The 15,524-nt window shown below is 49.2% G+C and overlaps 1 pseudogene; it reads right to left on the bottom strand.

The window, feature by feature from the left end:
* Positions 1-1,623: 1,623 nt before the first annotated feature.
* LOC105711068 (killer cell immunoglobulin-like receptor 3DL1) lies at positions 1,624-14,627 on the bottom strand (annotated as a pseudogene).
* Between the last annotated feature and the right edge of the window lie 897 nt (positions 14,628-15,524).

Here is a 15,524-nt window from a genome sequence, read left to right on the forward strand (position 1 = left end):
ATACCTAATAGGCATCATTAGCATTATTAGAGTAATTGTGACCACAAATCACTAGGATTCTTCTTGCTCGTATTTCTTGTACTAAGGCAGAAGCAGTTAAAATTATTGAAATTCTCAGTGAACGATTGTCCAGTTATTTATAATCTTAGAATTGTACTTTATTAGCAAAAACACAACATGTAAATTCTAGATTTCGTAGTTTTATCTAGAATTTCTCTCATAACCCAAATCCAGAATCCAAATTAATTGGCTCTCTCTCTCTCTCTTTCCCTCATTTTAAATTTTACAGGACTATCCAGTAACATAACGCTATAGAAAATCAAGTTTCCCCCAGCACTTTGGGAGGCTGAGGTGGGTGGATCACCTGAGATCTGGAGTTGAAGACCAGCCTGGCCAATATGGTAAAATCTTGTTTCTACCAAAAAAAAAAAAAAAAAAAAATTAGCCAGGCATGGTGGCGGGCACCTGTAATCCCCGGTAGTTGGGAGGCTGAGGTGACACAAGAATCGCTTGGACCTAGGAGACAGAGGTGACAGTGAGCCGAGATCGCACCACTGCAGTCCAGCCTGGGTCAGAGAGGGAGAGTCTGTCTCAAAAAAAAAAAAAGGAAAGCAAATAGCCTCTAATAAGAAATTAGATTAGAGGACTCAGGCTACCAAATTTTAAGGGGTTGTATAAAGTTACACACAGTGCAGCATCCTCACGGGAGTGGACACAGTCAGTGAGCAGAAAACAGTGTGTAAAACACATCCGTGCACACACAGTCCCTGTACAGTTGACAAAGACTGCCGTGTGCTTTAAGGTGGAATAGAATGTCTTCTCAATAAACAACACTGGACCAAAGAGTTACTTGTCTGAAAAATAAATGTAAATGTATTCTGACCTTATGAAAACACTGCTTATTTTTTATCTTCTTATTGTAAATATTTTATGATTTATTTTTTAAGTTGACAAAAATTATATACAGTCATCCTTTACTCTTCTGGGTGATTGGTTCCAGGATCCTCACGCAGATGCCAAAATCTGCAGATGCTCCAGCCTCTGACATGAAATGGCTTAGTGAGTGCATATAACCCTGCACGTCCTCCTGTATACGTCAGATCCTCTCCAGATTACTTATCATTCCTGATACAGGTTATGCACAGCTTCACTCGGGTCCATTCAACATAGTTTTGCTTTTTGGAACTTTGTGGATTTTCTTCTCTGAATATTTTTGATTTATAGTTGGTTTGATACACAGCTGTAAACCCCACAGACATGGAGGACCGACTGTGCATTTATAGTGTGAAAGATGATGTTTTGATAAGTGTCCTCATGGAGATGAGACTAACAAGGGCGATGACCCTGCAAATGTTTCATGTTGGAATTACCCTGCAAGCTTTCCAGGTCTGCAGAGAGTAGGAACAGCACTTGTCCATCTGATTCACGATCCTTGGAACCTCCTATGTGCTGCTTCTTTGGATGGAAATTGGAGTCCCAGGGACAAATCAGGCTCCACCTGCTCCTAGAAGCTCCCAGTCCAGGGGTGAGAACCCAGTGGAGAACATGTGGGGTTATGTGGACATAGTAATAACACCAAAAGCTTAGGCAAAAAGAGTCACATTATTAACTCATGACGGCAAACGTGTTTATTTGAAGAGAACTACATCAAAATTATATATAAAAAAGAACTTAAAAGTTTTCCTGATGACAGAAGGCTGCAAAATCCCTCAAAGTCTGAGGGAAGGTGGAACAGCACGTGTCTAAGTGCTGTGTTAAGAGGGAGCCTCTTCTAGTCTGGACTTGTGAGTTCCTCAGTGTGACTGCAGCCTCAGGTAGGACCAGGAAGTAAGCCAGTTAGGTTGGAGAGGTGGGCAGGAGTCAAGTGAAATGGAGAATTGTGGGTTAGCAAAGGAGTGTGTTTTCTGTCCAGCAGGCAGTGGGGACCACAGACATTTGTAAGCAAGAGAGAGCCACGTTCAGATTCATGGTGTGAGGAAGAGCGATCCCCTAAGATGCAGACTCACGCCTTCAGGTCCCAGGTGCTGTTACATTGGAGCTGGCAAGCATTTTGAGAAAGAGCTATGGTCTCCTAGAGGACCCCCTCAAGGCCTGTCTGTGGTGCTCATGGACAGGAGACAACTTTCAATCTGGGCTCCGCATTTGGGAGTTCCATGTACACACTGGTTTCTGTTGGGGGTCTCTTGGGCCTCTGAGAAGGGCGAGTGATTTTTCTCTGTGTGAAAACGCAGTGATCCAGCTGTGCATATGTCACCTCCTGAGGGTCTTGTTCTTCAGAGTCCTGGAGAGAGGGAAATGTTGAGTGAGGGAGGGGCTCACATTCTTCGGGACTATTAGGGAATAAGACTCCATCCCCAAGGCTGGGCCGAGGAGGACCTACCTCCCTGTTCAATGTTCTGTCCACCCCAGGCTCTTGGGTCATTACAGCAGCATCTGTAGGAGACGGAAGTCATCAAAACACCTGGGAGGGCCCTTGTGTGTCCTCATTTCATGTGCAGACACCAACACACAGGGGGAGGCCATGGGTGCCTGAGGTCCCTCAGCTGCCAACAGCCAGATTCAGACATTCTATCTGAGTACAAGGACCCCTCCCATGAAGAGCTCTCAATTTCCATCCCACTGATTCTGTCTCCCTCTTTCTGCCTGTCATGGAACCTTCTCCTGGATGTCAGTGGCTGCAGGGATGTGAGGATACAGTTCAGAATCAGGCAAAGGTCTGTGAGCTGAGGGCAGGGGCAGGGTGTCTGGTGCTCTCTCTAGAAATCCCTGCATCTGCAGCTTCTGCCTTGGGCCAGAGACCATCCGGCCGATGAGGAACACACACCCACGTGCTCCCATCCCACTTCCGCACATGGCCCTGAGGTCTCCGGCCTCTGCTTCATGAGACTTACTCTTTTTGTTGGACCACCAGCGATGAATGAGAAAAAAGAGGAGGATGATGAAGAGGATGATGACCACGGAGGACCCAATCAGAATGTGCAGGTGTCTGGGGTTACCTGGAGGAAGATGGGAACCCAGTAAGAAGCTGACCACGGCAGTTCCTCTTCAGGGATCATCTCTCATCTCTTCACTGCCAGGTAACCACACACAGCGTCTCTTTAGGACAAGCACCCAGATGGTGGGAGACCCGGCTTTCCCCTGCTTGCTCAGTTACAGTTCTCATAGTAACCACAGAAAGAGCTGATGGTACCACTGCTTTGGTTTAGATGTTTGATCCTCTTCAAACCTCACATTGAAGTTTAACCCCCAGTGTGGGAGGTTGGGCTTAGTGGGAGGTGGTTGGTTCATGGGGGTGGATCCGTCATGAATAGATTAATGCTGTCCCCATGAGACGGGGTTAGCAAGTTTTCCCTCTATTACTTCCTGGAGAGTTGGTTGTGAAGGAGAACTTGGAAGCTCCATCGCACCTCCGCCTCCCGCTCCCTCTCTTGCTGTGTGATCTCTGTGGTCTCTGCACACACACACTCCACTTCTCTTCTGCCAGAGTGGGAGCAGCCTGAGGCATGACAAGAAATAGATGCTGGTGCCATGCTTCTAGTACAGCCTGTGGAACCGTGAGCCAAACACATCTGTTTTCTTTAGAAGTTACCCAGGCTCACGTGTTCCCTGATAGCAACAAAAACGGACTAAGACAGCAACGTCCTGAGATCAGGAGGAACGTCCCAGAACAGCCTGGGCTCTCTCCTGCTCTTCCTAGAGGAGGGTGTGAGGCAGGGTTTTAGCTCAGTGCTTCCTGTGGCTCCAGGGTGCAAAACCGAGGTGGGGCTGCTTTTCAGTTTCCCCAGCTACACTGCATATGGGGTGACTCCGTGTGTCTCGGGCAGCTTTTCTGAGCCTTGGGGGACTGGCTCGCCCTGAAAAGTAGGCTTCTGCCATCACTTGCTGCTGATCTGTGAGTAATGAGCCTGCTTTTTTTTTGAGACGGAGTTTCGCTGTTGTTACCCAGGCTGGAGTGCAATGGCGCGATCTCGGCTCACCGCAATCTCTGCCTCCTGGGTTCAGGCAATTCTCCTGCCTCAGCCTCCTGAGTAGCTGGGATTACAGGCATGCACCACCGTGCCCAGCTAATTTTCTGTATTTTTAGTAGAGACAGGGTTTCACCATGTTGACCAGGATGGTCTCGATCTCTTGACCTCATAATCCACCCTCCTCGGCCTCCCAAAGTGCTGCGATTACAGGTGTGAGCCACCACACCCGGCCCCATGAACCTGCTTTATGCAATTTATTCTGTCTGTGGTCTGTCTCCCTGGAGTGACTGTCAGTGATAGAAACTGGCATAGCCCCAGGTGCAGTCCAGGAGGAGTTCAGAGTCTTCTCCAGGAAGACCGGACTGGGATTGATACACAGCGAATGTGCTTTACAGCTTCTGCATCCACAACACTCTTGACTCAAACAAATTACATTCTCCAAGAAAAGGAAAAAAAAGTGAAATTGAAATCAAAAGAAGTGAAGTAGAATGTCTTACATCAAACAGCCAGGAAATAGTGCAGAAGCCCGTGGGCAACGTGTTACTTTTTGTGATCTCGTGAGACGTGTAATAGGCTGCTGTTCTACCTGAGAGGCAGGGGGAGGAACAACGCCCTCCATCATCTATTGCTTCAAAATACAGCCTGTCCTTCCGTGAATTAGTAGGAAAGGGGACCAGGAGATAGTGCTGGCATTGGCCTCTGAGTCCAAGAACTGAGCTCACTCCAAAGAATATTAGTTTTGACCTCCCCATAATCTATCTGCATCTCCACGCGTGATTGGAAGTAGGGGTGAGGTGGGGGATCTGGGTGAGGGGGCAACGTTTATGCCATGAAGAGAGCACTTTCTCTATTTCAGGACCTGTGCTGCTGGGTTGAGGGCTTTCCCATTTTCCATATGCTCTCATGCTCACAGAAAGCCAAATAGGGAAGAGGTTCTAGGCTGATTTTCTAATCGATAAGATTAGGGATTCAAAAAGTAATTCGAGAGAAGTAGAAAAATGATGATTGGAATTCAGGTGCCTCTGTCATTTGTGTGTGTTATAGAATATTTACATAGTTTTTAATTTTAGTGTTTGAAATGGAGCCTCCCTGTGTCGCCCAGGCTGGAGTGCAGTGGTGTGACCTCGGCTCACTGCAACCTCCGCCTCTGGGTTGAAGTCATTCTCCTGCTTCAACCCATGAGTGATCGAGTCAAAGTGCGCATGCGTGAGATCAGTTCTCTCTTACTGCAAGGCTCTTGCTCTGCTGAGTCAGCCAGGGTTGCATCATGGCGGACAGGAGCTAATTCCTTGGCAAGTGGAACTTCTCTAAAACGCCCCACCCTCATCAGATGTTCCCTTCCTTTCCCTCCCTTAAGGCCCCCAGGCATTTATCCTCCAGTTAGGAATGCAGGCAGAACAAACACTGCATTTTTTCCTGAGAAGGATGTCAGATTTGCAATCATTCTTCCAGCTTCAAGGAGGTCTCAGTGGCAGAAAGTTAGAGAGTAAGAGACTTCACTGAGCCTCGTGTTGGGCTCAGATCCGTTTTCCTGTTGGAGTGTCTGGGGTTCAGAGATGGTAGAAGACAGGCCCTCAATCACAGAGCTGGGAGGTGCTGAGCCAACACTTGAATCCAAGGCTTCCATCTCCCCAGGTTTCCAAAAGCAGAGAGAAGAGGGGTCCTTTACTCACCAGTTTTGGAGCTTGGTTCAGTGGGTGATGGCCAACCGCTTGAAGGGTTTCCTAGAACACGGGACAGGAGAGAGGTGTGGAAATGAGGATGCCTGTCTTCTACTCAGTGGAAATCTCTGAGGTTGGTTCATGGCCAACACTCCATTATCTAATGTTGGGCCTGGGAGTCCTGGCATCCCCTTCTCCATAATCATTGTACCTGATGCCCACTGTCCTGAGACTTTGAGGTATAACGAGAAAACAGGGCATCACATTACCTGACTTAAAAATATGTTACAGAGCCGTAGTAAGGAAAACAGCATGACGCTGGCATAAAGAAAGGCTCATAGAACAATGGAGGAGAATGAAGAACACAGACATGACCCATGCATTTACATCCAATGGCTTTTTTTTTTTTTTTTTGAGATGGAATCTCGCTCTGTCACCCAGGCTGTAGTACAGAGGTGCAGTCTCACGTCACCGCAACCTCCATCTCTTGGTTTCAAGCAAGTCTCTTGCCTCAGACACCTGACTAGTGGTATTACAGGAACCAACCACTATGCTAAGCTAAGTTTGTACTTTTAGTAGAGAAGGGGTTTTACCATGTCGGCCAGGCTGGTCTCGAACTCCTGGCCATAGGTGATCCACCTACCTTGGTCTCCCAAATTGCTGGGATTGCAGGTGTGAGCCACCATGCACAGTCCATCCAATGGACTTTGACAAGGGTGCCAGGAACCCACACTCAGGAAAGGACAGTCTTTTCAATAAACAGTGCAGGGATGAAACTGCACCTCTACCTCTCAGCATACACAAAAATCAAATGAAAATGGATGAAAGACGTGCATCTAAGGCCTGAACCTATGAAATGTGTAGAAGAAAACACGGGAAATGCTCCAGGACATTTGCATGAGAAAAGACATTTTGTTTAAAACCTTAAAAACACAAGTAATCAAAGCAAAAAAGACACCATTGGGATTGCATCAAACGAAGCAACTTCTGCACCACGAAAGATAAACCAAAGAAGTGATGAGACAACCCACAGAATGTGAGCAACTATTCACAAACGATGCATCTGAGATGGGATTAATAACTAGAAATCGGACAGGCGTGGTGGCTCACGTCTGTAATCCCAGCACTTTGGGAGGCCGAGACAGGCAGATCACCTGAGGTTGAGAGTTTGAGACCAAATTGGAGAAACCCTGTCTCTACTAAAAATACAAAATTATCCGGGCATGGTGGCACATGCTTGTAATCCCAACTACTCAGGAGGCTGAGGCAGGAGGGTCCTTGAACCTGGGAGGGGGAGGTTGCGGTGGGATGAGATGGCACCACTGCACTCCAGCCTGGGCAGCAGAGCAAGACTCCGTCCCAAAACAAAAAAAACATACAAACAAACAAACAAAAAACTAGAAATATAAGAAGGTCAAGCAACTCAATAAAACAAATAATTTAATTTAAAAAAGAGCAAAAGGCATGAACAGACATTTCTCCACAAACAACACAGCTATGGCCATCACGTCTATGAAAAAGTGCTCAGCACCACTCATCATCAGAGAAATGTAAATTAAAACCACAATTAGTTTTCATCTCACCTCATTAAAGCGGCTTTTACTTGCAAGACAGGCAAAACACAGGCTGGCAAGAAGGCAGAGAAAGGAGGACACTGCTGCCCTGTTGGCAGGAATGTAAATTTGTTTTACGGAGAAAAGTATGGAACGTCTTTAAAAAAAAACTAAAAAGAGGCCGGGTGTGGTGGCTCATGCCTGTAATCCCAGCACTTTGGGAGACCGAGGCGGGCACCTCACTTGAGGTCAGGAGTTTGCGAGCAGGCTAGACAACCTGGCGAAACCCTGTCTGTACTAAAAAATACAAAAATTAGCCAGGCGTGGTGGCGTGCACCTGTAATTTCCAAGGACTTGGAAAGAGACTAAGAAAACGTGCAACTATTAGTTACAAAAATCAGGAAAGCTTTTAATTCATTAATGTTTCCTCTATTTATGAATGGCCATGGTTTAGCTGAGGTCAATGACAAGGAGGGCCCTTGTGTCAAAGAGGGAAAATTCCTACTAGGGAGGCTGAGGTAGGAGAATCCTGTGAACCCAGGAGGCGGAGGTTGCAATGAGCCAAGATGGTGCCACTGCCCTCCAGCCTGGGCTACAGAGGGAAACTCCATCTCAAGAAAAAAAAAAAAAAAAGAAAAAAAGCTAAAAAGAGAACTTTCATAGTATCCAGCAATTTCACTACTGGGTTTACACCCAAAGGAAAGGACATCAGTGTTTCGGAGTGATATCTGCGCTCCCATGATTGGTGCAGCACAATTCACAGTAGCCAAGGCGTGCAGTGAACCCACCTGCCCATCAGTGGGTCAGCGGATAGAGAGAATGTAGCACATACGCACGATGGAGACCACTCCTCCATACAAGCAACAACATCCTGTCACTTCCAGACACATGGATGCACTGGAGGGCATTACAGAGATTGCCATTTCTCACCCATATGCAGGAGCTAACAGGTGGATCTCAGGAAGGTAGAGAGAATGGTGGCTACCAGAGGCCAGGAAGCGAAGGGGAAAGGGTAATAACAACAAAAAAGAATATAAATGTATCCATGACCACTGGACTTTACACTTAAAAATGGGAAAGGTGAGGCTGCATGCAGTGGCTCACGCCTGTAATCCCAGCACTTTGGGTGGCCGAGGCAGTGGACCACAAGGTGAGGAGTTCAAGACCAGCCTGGCCAACACGGTGAAACCTCATCTCTACTAAAAATACAAAAATTAGCCAGGGGTGGTGGTGTGCGCCTGTAATCCCAGCTACTCGGCAGGCTGAGGAAGGAGAATTGCTTGAAATGAGGAGGAGGAGGTTGTGATGAGCTGAGACGGTGCAATTCCACTCCAGCCTGGGCAATGGAGCAAGACTCTGTCTCATAAAAAGGTAAAGGTGGTAAATTATATGGGTATATTTAACCTCAATAAATGTTTTTCCAAATGAAAAGAAAAGGGCATGGGGGTTGCTCGTGATGACATCTCTCTGTGGGTGAGAGGCCAGGATGGGCTTCTGGGAAATGGGTGAGGTTGAGGGCCTGAGGGAACCTCTGATCTCCCCAAACTGAGCCCCGTCTCCCCTCCTCTGGGCCTGTCCTGACCACTTTCTCCATCTGCCTGGGTGCCCGGAGCCCTGAATGCGGGCCTCCATGCAGGCCGTGGAGGAGGGCTTGGAGGTGCCCTGTCTGCCATCCTGTGCCCTGACCCCGCCCTCACACCCAGGCTTCGTCTTCTCTCTGCATCTGTCCACGCTTCCCTCCATCATCAGCAGGAAGTTCCTCAGCTATGGCTCTAGGATCATCAGACATGGGACAGGTATGGGGTTTCCTCACCTGTGACAGAAACGGACAGTGGGTCACTCGGGGCTGACCACTCGTAGGGAGAGTCACGGAAAGAGCCGAAGCATCTGTAGGTCCCTCCGTGGGTGGCAGGGCCCAGAGGGAAGTGGGCCTGGAATGTTCCATTGATGCTGGGCACTGCAGGGACCCTGAGTTCAGGGGCCTCCCCCTCCCTGGATAGATGGTACATGTCGAACCAGCTCCGGGAGCTGCAGGACAAGGTCACGTTCTCTCCTGCCTGAACCGTGGGGCCCGGCTGGGCTGAGAGAGAAGGTTTGTCATATAGACCTGGAAGGAGAAGAGGCAGTTTGCTCAGGAGGCTCTTCCTTGTCACAGCTCCCTTCACACCTGAGCTGAGAACTCACTCCCCTGCTCCATGAGCTGATGCTCTCTCTCACCCTCCACCCCGTCTCTCTTCTGTCTGTTTTCTCCTTCTACCTTCCCTGTCTCTCCACTCACTTCCCCACCCCGGGTATGTTTTCCGTTTTTTGTATTGTTTTATTCTCTCTGACTCATCTTGGATTGGTTGATCTTTTTCCTTGAATTCTGAGTCTCTCACTTTCTGTCTTGTTCATAACTTTCTGCCTATTTCTAACCATTATGTATGTCTCTATCTATTTCTGTATTTGGTGTCTACAAATGATCTATCATCTATATCTATGTATCGTCTATCTATGTCTCCATCAATTATCTATCTTTCTATGCATCAATCATCTATTATTTACATCTATATATCATCTCTATTATCTCTCTCGGTCTGCCTCTCTATCTTCCTCTTCATTGTCTCTATGTATCGTCTGTCAATCAATCACCATCATGTATCTATAACCTCTCTATGATCTACCATCTACCTATTTATCATCTATCTATCTCTATCTCTCCATCTGTGATCTGTGTCTCTGTCTCCTTGTCTTTCTCTGCCTCTTGGACTCTCTAGTTCTCTTTGGAATCTCTGCAATCCGTCCCACATCTCCATCTTTCTCTCTCCTTGTGCCCCTCCCGCAGGGCCCTGATTTTAGGGTTTTTCTCTGCTCCCTTCCATCATTCTCTCCACTTCTCTGTCCTCTTTTCTCTCTCTTGATGTGTCTGTGAGTCTCTCAATTCCCTTCCCCTTATTCTTTCTGTGTGTGTTTATGTCTTTGCATTTTGATGTCCCTGATTTCTCTCTGTGTCTCTCAGTAATGCTACAGTATGTGGGATTAGTTGGAATATGAGCCTCAGAATCCAGTCTGGGGACCCCAAGTACACACAACACCCTGGGGTTGGTGTTCCGGGGCCATGATATCATGGGACGATTATGGCTCCACTGCACGGAATGCAGAGGTGTCAGAATAAACACGGCATCTGTAGGTGCCACAAGGCCTGAGGCCACAGGGCCCAACTCAGGTCAGAAATCTGGGTGTCTTTGGGATCTCCTGGTAGAGAACACTTTGTGGAGGAAATGCAGAAATAAAACCTCTACCCTGTGCCAGGTGTGTGAACAAAGCCAGCATGGAAGGACACCTCTCTCTGGGACATGTCTGTCTGTCTGTGTGTCCCCTCTGCCTCTTTCCCTCTTTTCTCACTCCCTGTATGGCCCCTGTGTCTGTCCTCTGTTATGACGTGTGGTCTGGACTTGTGTCTCCTGTTTCTCTGTGTCTGCTGTTACAGACCTCACCAAGTCAGTCTCTCTCCATAAGAACCCCATGCTCATCTTCCTCATGAGCACCTGGGGCTTCCAAGTCCTGGATCATTCACTCTGTGTCCCAGTGACAATGAGAAGAATGTCTGGACACTCTCACCTGTGATCACGATGTCCAGGGGGTCACTGGGAGCCGACCACTCATAGGGGGAGTGAGTGACAGAACCATAGCATCTGTAGGTCCCTGCAAGGGCAGTCGTCATGGGACCTATGGAGAAATTGGCCTGGGAGCCCCCAACATGGGGCTCTGCAACGAGGCGCAAGAGGTCCTCAGGGACCCCCTTTCCATGCAGAAGGAACTGCTCAGACATGATATCTGACCAACACTGCAGGATGACTGTCTCTCCTGATGTCACAAGGGGACCTGGGAGGGCCAGCAGGGAAGGTTTTCTGTGGAATCCTAAGAAACGAGATTGTGAGTTTAGAAGGCATCTCCCTTTCTCATCCCATCCATGGGACCTGGAATGAGTGAGGCTTCCCCTCCCGGGTGTCTAACTCTCTCCTCCCTCTCTGTGTCTCTGTGCCCATCATCCCTGGTGCAGGTCCCTCCCTCTGTCTCCCTCCCTCTTCTCTGTCTCCGACTCTAGCAGCCCCTGACTCCCTTCCCACTGGGCTCAGCCTCATCCCTTGAGCTGTTTCTGTTTCCCACTAATCTGTTTCTTCCTGTCCATGTGAGGGTGGAAGAGGAGCCACAACAGGCTGCACGTCCAGGCTCTGAACAGCCTGGTTCAATCTGTTTTGGAGAAATTGGAATCCCTGGCAGGAGGTATGAACTGATGAGGAAGGCGGGCAGCACTGTCCACACACCCTGTTCCTGGTGGGGACTGGGAGCCTCTCCTGCCATGTCTGTGCTTCTCCATGGCCCCAGCTTCCATAGGGCGGCCCGTGGTGCTGGTTCCAGGAACATCCAGCCCTCCCTATGTGGATCGAGCCTGGTGGTGGCCTCAGAATCCCCCCTTGCTGATCTTGGTGTAACCATCCTTCTCCTGGCGTGGTTTCTTTAATTAATTTATTTATTTTGGAGACAGAGTCTCACTCTTTTGCCCAGGCAGGAAGATAGTGGTGTGGTCTAGGCTCACTGCAACCTCTGCCTCCCAGGTTGAAGTCATTCTCCTGCTTCAGCCTCCCGAGTCACTAGGATTACACCCTCCCACCACCACGCCCGGCTATCCTTGTCAGTCTCTTGACTTGTCCTTGCCCTGGGTTCCTGTGTTGTGTCCTGTTGCTGCTGTAGAAAATTATCACAATATGGCAGCAGAAGAGAACACACTGAGCCCTTCCACTTCTGGAGACAGAAATCGGACCCAGTTCTCCCAGGGCTAAAATCAAGGCATCTGCAGGGCTGCATTCCCTCTGGAGATATGGGGGAGAATCAGTTCCCTTGACTTCTCCAGCCCTCAGAGGCCACCTGCATTCATGGCTACTGGCCGTCCTCCACCTTCAGAGCCCTCAGTGGCTGATGGAGTCTCCCTCCCACTACGCTGCTCTAATCCCCACTCCCCTCTTCCCCCCCCTCTCATGTGGGCACTTGTGATGACAGTGAGCACAGCTGGACAGTCCAGGTGGCCTCCCCATCTCAAGGTCAACTCATCAACAACCTGAGCTCCATCTTCCCCCTTCTGTCCCCTGCCCTGTAACATAAATAGTCACAGGCTCCAGGGATGAGAATGTGGCCATCACTGGGGACAGTTATTCTTCCCACCATGGCACCCACTTCCCTGTATTCAATCCCCTTACCCTAAATAAAGTCAGGGCCTGGAAGCTCTGGGATTCAGGAGGTGGGACAGTGAGAAGCCCAGACAGGAGCCCTCTGACCTGTGACTATGATCTTCAGGGGGTTGCTGGGTGCCGTCCACCTAGTGGGGGAGTGCGGGTGAAGACCCCAACATCTGTAGGTCCCTGAGTGTGCTGCAGTCACCGGGCCCATGAGGAAGCTCTCATGGAATATAACGCCGTTGAGGATGGGTACGTGGAATCTGTCTTCTTTGTACAGGGTGAAGTTGTTAAACCCACCACCATAGTGACACCGAAGAGTCACATTTCCTCCTCGAGACACCACAGCGCTGGGCCAGGCAGACAGGAAGGGCTCGTCCTGACCACCTGGAGGAGAAGGAGGTGTTGTCTTAGAGAGGAAGATGTGGAGCCGACCCTCCCTCCCTGTGTTCAGAAGATTCTCCCCTCTTCCACATTCCTAAGGGTCCTACCACAAGTGGGTGCCCAGAGCTACAGGAAGGACCCATCCTGCACAGACACGGCATCTCCCTACAACAAACGTGTCAGCAGAGAAATTTGAGCAAATGCTGAATGAGGGACTCTTAGTGGATTTTAAATCTGCAAAATTGCTTACATAAAACAACACAAGGTAGACACGGGGTGGGGGCAGGTCCTTTGTGAATGGAGTATCAGCCACTGCGTGAACCACAATAAACAACTGAGCCCCCATCAGGGGATTTAGAATGTGAAGCTCATGTCTGTGGTCCCCCCACCTCTTCTGGTAGAATGACAGCAACCGCACAGCAGCCCCTACCGTCATGGAAACGCTGGAGGGTGTGAGTTACACCTTTGTCCTCAGAAGGTCGGCCTTTCCTAGCACTGCTTCCCTCCTCTCCTCTGCCGGTGACACTCCTTCCTCCCCACACACACCAGCTTGGAGCACCCCAGTTTCACCCCGGTCCCCACAGAGCTTGACTCAGCCAAGGGAAGGAAGGCTGGGAAGGGCTAGGTCAGTACTGTGGGCCGAGCATCCCAGGGTCCCCTCTTCCTAGTTTATGAGAGATGCCCCCACAGGATTTTTCTTCTGTTTCAGGAAACCCTCTTATGTGGGAAGATAACACCCTAAGGTTTGGGGAAGGACTCACCCTCGTGTGGCCAGGCCCTCTGGACCAAGAAGAACCCTGGAAAGAAAGATCATGATGGATGATCCATCTGCACACAAACCAGGCCTGCCCTGCTACCCCGAATGGGCTGTGTGCCTTGGCAGCAAGGCCCTTTTTAGGTTGAAGGTAAACTCAGCCTCATTGCCCACCTCACCCCAGACAACAGGGCTCTTGGCTGTGCAGAGGCCCAGGCTCCAGGCCCAGGTCTATACCTCGAGGCTCTTATCTCCACTAGAGGCAATATTTCCACCCCAGGCCCATATACCCACCCCAGTCCCATATCCCCACCACAGGCCGATATCTCCACTCCAGGCCCATATCTCCACCCCAAGCCCATAACCCCACCCCAGTCCCATATCCCCACCACAGGCCCATATCTCCACCCCAGGCCCATATCTCCACCCCAGGACCATATCTCCACCCCAGGACCATATCTCCACCCTAGGACGATATCTCCACCCCAGGACCATATCTCCACCCCAGGACCATATCTCCACCCTAGGACCATATCTCCACCCCAGGACCATATCTCCACCCCAGGACCATATCTCCACCCCAGTCCCATATCTCCACCCCAGGCCTATATCCCCACCTCAGGCCCATATCTCCACTGAGGCCCATATCTCCACCCCAGTCCCATATCTCCACCCCAGGCCTATATCCCCACCTCAGGCCCATATCTCCACTGAGGCCCATATCTCCACCCCAGCCCCATATCTCCACCCCAGGCCCATATCCCCACCCCATCGCTCCCCCCTGGATTCCCTCCAGGACTCACCGACACACGCCATGCTGATGACCATGAGTGACATGGTGCTGCCTGTGCAGACCGGCGGCCGCGCCCCAGCTCCCTTCAGCAGCGCACAGGATGTTGTGAGGGGCCCTGCCCGTGCAGTTTACATGCTGACCACATCATGGGACGGTGACGCACGCAGGCTCTTTCCACCTTGCATGAGGCCCAGGGGGTGTTCGGTCAAGAGAGGAACACGGCTTCCTGGAAATTGTTCTCACTAGAATCGTCATCTTGCCTCCTTCACCATGACCAACTCAGAACACGTCTCCGATCCAATCTCTCATATATGACATGATTGAATGTGCGCTGATGTTAAATACTTTTGATGCATTTGTTTTTATCTGAGATTCAGACTCTTCTACGTGTGTAGTATGCAAAATACCTAACAGGTATCATTAGCGTTATTAGAGTGATTGTGACAACAAGTCGCTAGGATTTTTCTTGCTCGTATTTCTTGTACTAAGTCAGAAGCAGTTAAAATTATTTAAATTCTCAGTGATTTTCCAATTACTTACAATCTTAGAATTGTACTTTATTAGCAAAAACACAACATGTAAATTCTACATTTTGTTGTTGTATCTAGAATTTGTCTCATAACCCAAATCCAGAGTCCAGACTAATGGCTCTCTCTCTCCCTTTCCCTCATTTTAAATTTTACAGGAATATACAGTAACATAACGCTATAGAAAATCAAGTTTCCCCCAGCACTTTGGGAGGCTGAGGTGGGTGGATCACGTGAGATCTGGAGTTCGAGACCAGCCTGGCCAATATGGTGAAACCTTGTTTCTACTAAACACAAAAAATTAGCCAGGCATGGTGGCTGGTGCTTGTAATCCCTGCTAGTTGGGAGGCTGAGGCACAAGAATTGCTTGGACCTAGGAGGCAGAGGTGGCAGTGAGCCGAGATCACACCACTGCACTCCAGCCTGGGTCAGAGAGGGAGAGTCTGTCTCAAAAAAAAAAAAAAAGGAAAACAAATAGCCTCTAATAAGAAATTAGAGGACTCAGGCTACCAAATTTTAAGGGGTTGTATAAAGTTACATAAAGTGCAGCATCCTCACGGGAGTGGACACAGTCAGTGAGCAGAAAACAGTGTGTAATACACATCCATGCACACACAGCGCCTGTATAGTTGACAACGGCTGCCATGTGGATTAAGGTGGAATAGAATGTC

The sequence above is a fragment of the Aotus nancymaae genome, unplaced genomic scaffold (assembly GCF_030222135.1).
Source record: "Aotus nancymaae isolate 86718 unplaced genomic scaffold, 86718_ANA_hifiasm-v0.15.2.pri h1tg000028l, whole genome shotgun sequence".
NCBI classification, from domain to species: domain Eukaryota; kingdom Metazoa; phylum Chordata; class Mammalia; order Primates; family Aotidae; genus Aotus; species Aotus nancymaae.